At 44.5% G+C, this 9036-nt stretch overlaps 1 protein-coding gene across 1 annotated transcript in view; it reads right to left on the minus strand.

Moving 5' to 3' along the window:
* The window catches only part of ahnak (AHNAK nucleoprotein), a 52128-nt gene extending 45651 nt beyond the window's left edge, over positions 1–6477 (minus strand). Inside the window, exon 1 of the mRNA XM_084332314.1 lies at positions 6381–6477. The gene's annotated coding sequence lies outside the window, so the exon portion shown is untranslated. The remainder of the gene's footprint in view (positions 1–6380) is intronic.
* Positions 6478–9036: the final 2559 nt, after the last annotated feature.

Below are 9036 nucleotides of genomic sequence, written 5' to 3' on the forward strand. Positions count from 1 at the left end.
ATGAGCTAATAAAGAGCCTACAGTGCAGATAAAGAGAGAGAGGTTGGAGAGAGTGAGTGAGAGAGAGAGCAAGTAGAGCCCAAATCAGATTTGTTATCGCAACATAATAGCCACCCTGTTCCTTCTATCCATTGCGGCTGTGAAGCAGCAGAGTAACAACACAAGGGTCACGGCTACCGAGGAGAAATGCGATGGCAGTTCCCCAGCATAGAATCCGTATGAAGACCCCCGAATAACGCAGATAGATAGGACATGCATGTGTGTGACGCATACGAAAAGGAATGCGAGTCAAAATAAATGGTTTGGTTCTGTTCTGTGTGTCTCTGTAGTCCGGAGTGAGTCCTCCAAACCCAGACCGCAAGTCCTGCTCAAGACCAAAGCCGTGCCCACTGACGCCAGCTCAGCCTGCTGCTGATTAAACCATTGTGACGTTGGCAGGAGCCGTCGCCGCTCGCACAGTGGAAAAACTGAAGAGAAACTCTTTGAGAACCTTTTCTCTTACGTTTATTTTTACGAGATCACAAACTAGAGCAGGGGTTATGTCGAAAGAGCATTTCCAGCCTTCCGATGTGGCTACATTTTCATCACAAGTAGATTTGTGCCTATCAAAGGACATCAAACAATCCTGCAAAATCGAGGTTCTACAGTATATTGTGCAGATAAGTCAAAGACAAACACTGGTTTTTAGATTTGTCACTGAGACACGACAAAAAAAATTTCACAGTGAAGAGAGGAGAAAGCATGATCCAAGTTGGCTTTGGTTAGGATTATGAAACGAAGAAGGGATATATGGTCCTGTGTCTTGGGGCAACTTCTGAGCCAGGAATATTGAGCAACTTGACTGTGGGGCGAGAGTCAGTAGGAGGAGACGTGAAGCTGCTTTTTGGCTGCAGAGAGCTGGACAGGGAGCTGCTGAAGATGCAAATTTTCCAACTGGCAAAAATAGTTGCACCACACAGAGAGAGATACAGAGGGGGGGGGGGTGACAGAATTTACACAGCCCACCTAAAGATTATATTAGGATGTAATAACGACATATCATGAGTATGGAAAAAAACCTGGCCTGTATAACACAACACAATATTGTCCATAGATAGAGACAGACTGTTGCAATAGCCTATTAATGCCTATCACGGGCATGCATAGAAAAGCATTACTGAATGTGTCTCACGTGTAACGACACAATGTTGGCGACTCGATCTGGATTCTCTCCAGCATGCTACAACTGTTGTTAGGACAAGTTTGAACAAGTTGAGTCACTTGATAAGACAGTTACATTGGCCCCATGTAAAACACAATGTATGCAGGCAAAACACAAAAACCTGCACTCCAGGTATATGCCCTTTAGCAATGGCAATCAATATGTTATAATGACATGCTCTTTGAGTAGATTAAAGTAGACTAATTCTAATTCCAACAAATTAGAATTAGAATGAATATGTACGTGCGTGTGTGTGTGAGGGTGGGGCGAACTGCGCAGTAGAACTCAAGGTTGTGTAAGGTTTACAGTGTGCAGACAATTGATATCCCTTTGTAACGGATATTAGGAAAAACACCCCTGGGGACAGCAAGAATCAAAGGTTTATGTCTTTCTCTTCTCTTTCCGGATGCAAAACAGTGGGTGGGGTCATCGTCTTGTCAGATTAGAAAAACGACTCCCAGAACTAATTGAATTTGACTATCACAGCAAAAAAATATACATTTTACAAGTAAACATGTTTAGCACAATATGAATAAGATTCCTGGTGGGAGGGTGGGTTTTTGTGTGTGTAATGTATGTGGACTGGATACGCATGTGGGTGTGACTCATAGGGTTGTTCCATGACTTGTGATCGCAGTCTGGAACGTAATTCTCAAATCAGTATTTCTCACCAACGAGGCAGGTGATGATAATGACAGGCCCTCCAGGGTTTACAGTAGACGTGCTGAGACATTCCAAGCCGGCACTCGAGGAAGGAGAAGGAGGGAGTGGCTACCGGGTGGTGGCTTCGCCTGGAACGACATCTGCTCTAGTGGCGAATGACATTTAGGGACTTTTTTTTTTTTTAACTCGTAGCTAGGGAGCAACTAGGAAAGGGACTGTATTTTAGCGATCGCCTGACAACAACACGCCATGAATATCTCATTTTATGTTTCTTCTTGCATTCTGGCCCCAGGAGCCCGTACGAGGTCTGAAAACGTGACTGAAAGAGAAACCGCCCAAACGTCTGTACATTCATTAAGGAATCGTTTGAGAGAAGCGATCTCGCAGGAGGGGGCTTCAGTGAGTTCTTCTCAGTCGGATAGGATGTCCGAGGGACCAATCTGGTCCCCTGAATGAACATAAAAGTGTGAAAAGAAAACAAACTTTCTTTTGATTGCAATCAGACGCGCCCCCTCCTTTCTGCTCATTCTCTTCGTCCACCTCCCTCCTTTCCTCTTTCCCTCACTCCCCCGCCACCCCCACCCTCCCTCCAACCGACCCCTCAGCAAGCCCATGAGGAAATGGCAGAGGAAGTGTGCTTGAGTCCGGGTTCTTTCCGCTTCACACTGGAGCGACTGAGTAACACCACTCCTCTCTCCTCTCTTAATACCAGTGGCGGGCGAGGGGCAGACCGGCCTGAACGGCAGAGTCTGAGGGAGCGATGTGAGGAACATGTTGGCACTGCCAAGTTAAGACTTAAAGGGGAACTCCACTATTTTGGGAAATTAGCTTATTTAACATCTTCCCTGGAGTTAGACAAGAAGATACATACCTTTTTTGTCTCTGTGCGTGCATTTTAGCTTTGGGAATAGACGCTCCGTTAGCATAGCTTAGCTTCATCACTGGAAGTGAGGCAGGACAGTAGCCTTACAGTGCCTTACAGTGTATTGCAAGGTCTGACATTGACCAAATTTGATATGCATGACCTTGGTGGGCTCTAGGTCAACTCCTGAAAAGGGGGTCAATGTCAGACCTTGCAATCAAAAGTTAGGGGGCGCACTGAAATTATGGCAAGGGTTATTAGCCCCCTAACTTTTGATTGCAAAGTCTGACATTGACCCCCTTTGCAGGAGTTGACCTAGAGCCCACCAAGGTCATGCATATCAAGTTTGGTCAATGTCAGACCTTGCAATACACTGTAAGGCACTGTAAGGCTACTGTCCTGCCTCACTTCCAGTGATGAAGCTAAGCTATGCTAACGGAGCGTCTATTCCCAAAGCTAAAATGCACGCACAGAGACAAAAAAGGTATGTATCTTCTTGTCTAACTCCAGGGAAGATGTTAAATAAGCTAATTTCCCAAAATAGTGGAGTTATCCTTTAAGGGCCCGGACAGCCATGCAACGTGTGTAATTATTTCAGGTATAGTCAACTGGACACAATGCTGTTTGCGACAGGGATGGACTTACTGGGCCTAAAACCATGGGAGAGCAACACATTACCCATTATAAATAATAATAATACATTTTATTTATAAAGCGCTTTTCAAAAACCCAAAGACGCTGACAATGAGCAAAACAAATGAACAGAGAAACAAAGAACCACAGGGAATAAGCAACAGTATGAATATGCAGGACATAAAACCACGGGTAACAAGTAACAGATACAGTGTCCAGTAGGGGAACAGTCAGGGAAGTAAAGAACAGGGTTAACTACAAATGTCCTAACCCAGTTGTACAGTAAATGACCAAGTATGGCTTTGTCAGTATTCCAATGTACAGTGTACAGTGTGTCCCCCCCTCCAATGTACAGCCCCCACCCACCCACCCAACCCCACCCCACCCCACCCACCCAACCTCCTCCAATGTACAGTTTCTACGTCAAATGTACACTCTTTTTCTGGACACTTTTGTATCACAAACAGTACTGTATTTGCAAATCTGATATGTCATAAATGTATAGATGTAGCAGTACTGTCTATCTGTATGTATGTCATATATGTTATGATGAATTGAAAATGGGGGACCCTGATGTAAACAAGACGAAAGTCTTTCTCTGGTCTGCATCCCCTTAACAATTGTATGTATTGAGCTGTACTGTACTGTACCCATTCTGCAATCTGTTAATAAAGTTTTCAATCAATCAATCAATCAATCAATCAATTCAATCAATTTCAATCAAACTATGACCATAACATCGTTTCATAATCATTTCATACTTTAACTGTTGTATATACTACTATATACTATACTACTATAGTGTACCATGTACTAGCCTTCCTCTGCGCTGCTTGCAGTGACATGTCAACATTTAGTTCAAAACCAGTTCTAGGTCATGTTTGCAACCCTATAGGTTATTTTCTGTCCTATTCTCTCCCATCTTCCCTTGTGGCAACAAAGCTATAAATCCATAGAAACATACAGTTATCCCGACACGCCACGAACATACCTAACTTACAACCTACATGCAACAGCATACTGACTGAGCCTAATGTGACCATAAGGCTCTTCCAGCAAACAGCCGTGTGTCACAATCAATCACCTTGACAAGAGCAATTTGAGAAATGCCAGAGTTTTACAGCTTTGGGGCACTCAATATGAGTTGGTTGTGCATTGTTGACAGCCTGTGGAGAGCGCCTGAGAGGAGCAGTGTGGGGGAACAGCAGCTTTCCCCTCCAGAAGACTTTCAGGGTGTGGCAGGAGGGGGTTGTTGCACGCCAGGCAACCGAGACGCAGTGACATTTTTTATTTCATCCAGGCTGTACAAAGTCGAGTATATTTTTTAAGCTCTCTTTCGGCCAGCCCTGGCTTTGTCTATAAGTATGCTATACACTTGAATAAACAAACACTGGATCAAATGTGATGTAGATAATTTATTTGATATATATACGCTGGGAAGCTATACTGTTTCTACTCATTAATTTTGGTAAGCTGGTGGCCAGATTGAGAGGTTGGCTCAGGATCGGGATGCTTGGAGAACCCCTGTTGACGGCCTATGCCCCAAACGGGGTAAAAGGCTTAAGTAAGTAAGTAATAAGTAAGCTGGTGGCCAAGAATAAAAGTTCCAAAACTTTTGGTTGCTAAAATGCTTCTTTCTCTCTCAAGTCTTGCTTTCCCCCACTATGCCTCAAACCTGGTTTCAATTAGCTTGTCTTTCCAAACCACTACATTCCATTACACCGCCCCCCCCCCCCCCTCTCTCTCACTCCCTGCCTCTCTCTCTCTCCCTCTCTCACCCCCCTTCCCTCCCTCTTCTTCCCCCATTTCTCCTCCCCTCCACACCCTGGCCAGGAGCCCAGGTTAAAGGGAACCAAGCGTTTTTTTTAAAGAAAGAAAGAAAATAAGAAAAATCCTAAATAAATTAAATGAAAAAAAATTTAAAGGAGAATTTCCCCACAGTCCATCCACAACAAACCAGTCTACAAAAAGCACACATAGTTGAGTGTATAGATTGGAGAGCAGTAACGCAGTTTTGGGAGATCACACTGACACAGCCCGTTCCTTTACATGCTCAAAAGTAACACTTGTGTGTGGCTGGGATTGAGATGATTGTAGCCTGCGTGGAAAGACGTTTTTTATTCTTTTTTTTTCTCTCCCTTGGGTGCGCCTTGCTGGGAGGGGACGAGAATCAACGAGGGAGGGATGAGAAGGGAGGTGAGTGTGTGTGTGTGTGTGTGTGTGTGTGTGTGTGTGTGTGTGTGTGTGTGTGTGTGTGTGTGTGTGTGGAGGGGGGGGTATAGGAGGTGAAGGAGTGGAATCCACACCCGAGCCCATTGCTTGCTGCGGGCTATATCATTACAGCTTTACAGAGAGAAGCACGTTCACTTTTCCAATACACAAGATAAAGGAACTAACAACGAGATACCGGTCAGTCGGTCACCCTTGATTTTGAATGAGTGATGGAGGTGCCGAGATGTTTCCTCCCTAAACACTTGAGCGGGTTTCTGGGCCGTTACTCCTCGTCCTCTGACGACGTGCGCCAGGGAGAGATCTATCCACGTTGCACAGAGAGAGGGGGCAAATCACTGCTGGAATGCAGGAGCGTTGAGGTTTAATTTCCAAAGAGAACATTTACTGTAGCATACTACGAAAATGCATTCCCCCCAAGAAGACAGGAGACAAGTCTGCTTTTGTTAGTTAGGCTATAAGAGAAGAGAAGTGAGCGACACGAGAAACCATTCCCAGTCATCATGTGCGGGTGTGTGGGATACACACCCACCTCACATCTCGTGTTGAAAATAACAACACTTAGAACGGCAAAACACTTGGCAAAGTAAACCCATCGCCAACCTTCAGTAATAGCTTGATAAAGTGTGGCTTAATTAAATTAAATAAACTTTGCCCACGTCATTAAAAGTTCGATCAAGCTTGGTATAGCAATACTACCCCGTTGGACACAATTAAACGGTGAACGTCGTTTAGAACTATAATGAACAATACAAGTAATTATTGAGTTGGAAAGTTGATGTTTTTTTTTACCTTTGCGCAGTGTGAGCGCCAAGAAGTCTCACGCCAGCTTGAGCATCCTTCACGGTCCTCCTCTCCCCGTCCCAGCCAGAGTAAAAGCACGTCTCCCCAGTCTCAACTTGCAGTCTCAAAAGTATCTCTCACTCTTTTTGTATTTCTGTATCAACAGTTTTCCAGGGCGTTTTCACCCTCTCTCGCCCTCCCCTCCGTTTTCTCCTCTCCTCGGAGTGCTTTTTACTATTTTTTTCTCTGCGTGGCTGCTACTCCGGGGCAGAGCAGAATGGTTAAAGGGAGGGGAGGGCTATGGTGTAAGGGAGTGGTCCCTGGGTGCCGTGGGTCGGCCCACCCACTGCTTGTCATAAAGGGCTCCAATGACATACAGAATATTTTTTACTTAAAGAAAAAAAGTTAGCAAAAGGGGCGGGCCTGTATTGCCAGTTTAGACATACAAAGATCTGAATAGGCCATGCACTGACTGTAATAAAACTGAAAAAAGGAAAACAAACCCAAGGTAAAAAGTCCAAAGTTGTTTTGTTTTGTTTTGATTTTTTGTTTTACACAATTCACTTTGTCTAATTCCTTTTTCATTATTCCAAGCAGTGTATTTTTCCTTTTCTTATTTCAGGATATGACGTTAGTTGCTAGGATATAGTAGAATGGTAAACACAAATACAACTCTACTCTAGCCATCTAGCTCACCCCCATAAGCTTACCTTTTTGATGGAAGGCCTCGTAAACATGTTATTACAGCATTTACCATATAGCACCACCACCGAATCAACTGTATCATTACAGCAGCAGGTCTCACAGACTGGCTGCCTCATCTCAGACTGCTTTGTTTGAGCACAGTGGTTGAAAAAACGCACAGAAAACAATGGCTAAATGAGTGTTTACAACAGATTATTCTACCACAGATTCAGCAAACCTCCTTTGGAAGGTTGCTGAATTGCGAGTTATTGTTTCTATGGGATTATCTACAAAGTATTCTGAGGTAAAACCACATGGAAAAACGATACTGTCACTCGTAATAATGTTTCATCCCCGACCGTCTCACTGCCATGGTGTTCTTGCTCGTCAGTGTTTCACTTCTCCTGTCACCACAATGGAAAGCAAGAGTATTGTGTCCGTTCACACTCCAATCTCCCATCCTGCATGCAAACATTATCTTTGCCTGCACAAGCCTGAGTAGGGCTGTGTTCAATCTGCCTACAGGCTGCAATTATGAGACACATGACGTGTTGCCTAACATTGCCTAATATTACACGCATATTGAAGCTTTAATTTTTCCTCTTTATTAAACCATTTTTCTTCAAATATGCAAAACGACACACGCCATCACACATACTTGTGTAGTTGATGGAAACCTTGTATTTCTGTGTGTTTGAGATGCAGCTGCGGTGTCGAAGAGAAAAATTACAAAATGATGAAGACCGTGTTACAGAGGCTGAGTCATACAGGGCGGTGTCTCACACAGGTTCAGCCTGGGATTACCCGTGATCTAGGATCAGGAAACCAATCTGGGATCAGGAAACCCAACCTTACAGTCTCAGAGAGGGAAATGCATGGTCAAAATTTTAGTTCAATAATTTAAACAATATGACTTATGATTTCAGTTTTGTGCATATGCCTCTCTCTCTCTCGCTCACTCTCTCTCTCTCTGTGCGTGTGTGTGTGTGTGTGTGTATGTGTGTGTGTGTGTGTGTGTGTGTGTGTGTGTGTGTGTGTGTGTGTGTGTGTGTGTGTGTGTGTGTGTGTGTGTGTGTGTGTGTGTGTGTGTGTGTGTGTGTGTGTGTGTGTGTGTGTAAGTAGTTATGGTGCATATGTGTAGTGACCTTGGGGCATGTTGGTGTGTGACAGTGTGGATGTGTGTGTGTGTGTGTGTGTGTGTGTGTGTGTGTGTGTGTGTGTGTGTGTGTGTGTGTGTGTGTGTGTGTGTGTGTGTGTGCGTGCGTGCGTGCGTGCGTGCGTGCGTGCGTGCATGCGTGCATGCGTGCATGTGTGTGTGAGTGAGAGAGACTGTGCCATGCTGCATGTGCATGTGGTGTGAATGCGTGCCTGCCTGCATGGCTGGTATACCGAGTTTAAGGTTTGTCCTCAAAACTCCCCTTTCCTCCTCCCCACGTGTCACACCCATACTCAGTGAGGTGAAGTAGCAAACAACAGGCAAGGAGGAGAGCAAACACAGAGGAAGTTGCTTCGTGGCTTTGTAGGGAGAAGGGAACAGGGAGTGGCACACATATACACACACACACATACACACTTAGATATATACACACACACACACACATACACATACATATACACACACACATATATACATGCACATACATATATACACACATATACACATTTACATGCGTGCACATTACCACATTTCACCACTATGAGTCAAGAGTGCTCTGATTTTGTTTTCTCACAAAAACAGGGCGCAGCCCTGAAGGACGAGCACATGCGGCCTGCTTTGTATATGTGTGTGCGTGTGTGCCTGTGTGTGTGTGTCTCTATGTACACGTGTGTGTGTGCATGTGTCGGCACATTCATGCAGAGATAAAAGTAGAGGAGTAATACCAACCATCTGTAAGATAATGTGGAACCTTAGAGGCCTCTATGTGAATCTAGGTATTCCATTACTCTTTCAACGACACCAAGGGCTAATGGATGTTCAAAT

This window comes from Notolepis coatsorum, assembly GCF_963971535.1.
Source record: "Notolepis coatsorum genome assembly, chromosome: 16".
Lineage (NCBI taxonomy): Eukaryota > Metazoa > Chordata > Actinopteri > Aulopiformes > Paralepididae > Notolepis > Notolepis coatsorum.